Source organism: Marmota flaviventris, chromosome 4, assembly GCF_047511675.1.
Source record: "Marmota flaviventris isolate mMarFla1 chromosome 4, mMarFla1.hap1, whole genome shotgun sequence".
Classification (NCBI taxonomy): Eukaryota; Metazoa; Chordata; class Mammalia; order Rodentia; family Sciuridae; genus Marmota; species Marmota flaviventris.
In genome coordinates this window covers 133,807,750-133,808,656 of record NC_092501.1, presented here as the reverse complement: position 1 = coordinate 133,808,656, position 907 = coordinate 133,807,750, and positions in this window count along the sequence as shown.

Here is a 907-nt window from a genome sequence, read left to right as displayed (position 1 = left end):
AAATCAACGAAATTGAAACAAAAGAAACTATTGAAAAAATTGACAAAACTAAAAGTTGGTTCTTCAAAAAAATAAATAAGATCGACAGACCCTTAACCATGCTAACAAAGAGAAGAAGAGAGAGAACTCAAATTACTAACATACAGGATGAAAAAGGCAATATCACAACAGATGCTACAGAAATACAGAAGACAATTAGAAATTATTTTGAAAAGCTATATTCCAATAAAATAGAAGATAGTGAAGACATCGATAAATTTCTTAAGTCATATGATTTGCCCAGACTGAGTCAGGAGGATACACACAATTTGAACAGACCAATATCAATGGATGAAATAGAAGAAGCAATCAAAAGACTACCAACCAAGAAAAGCCCAGGACCAGATGGGTATAGAGCGGAGTTTTACAAAACCTTTAAAGAAGAATTAATACCAATACTTTGCAAGTTATTTCAGGAAATAGAAAAAGAGGGAGCTCTTCCAAATTCATTCTATGAGGCCAACATCACCCTGATTCTGAAACCAGACAAAGACACCTCAAAGAAAGAAAACTACAGACCAATATCTCTAATGAATCTAGATGCAAAAATCCTCAATAAAATTCTGGCGAATCGGATACAAAAACACATCAAAAAAATTGTGCACCATGATCAAGTAGGATTCATCGCTGGGATGCAAGAATGGTTCAATATACGGAAATCAATAAATGTTATTCACCACATCAATAGACTCAAAGATAAGAACTATATGATCATCTCGATAGACCCAGAAAAAGCATTCGACAAAGTACAGCATCCCTTTATGTTCAAAACATTAGAAAAACTAGGGATAACAGGAACTTACCTCTACATTGTAAAAGCTCTCTATGCTAAGCCTCAGGCTAGCAACATTCTCAATGGAGAAAAATT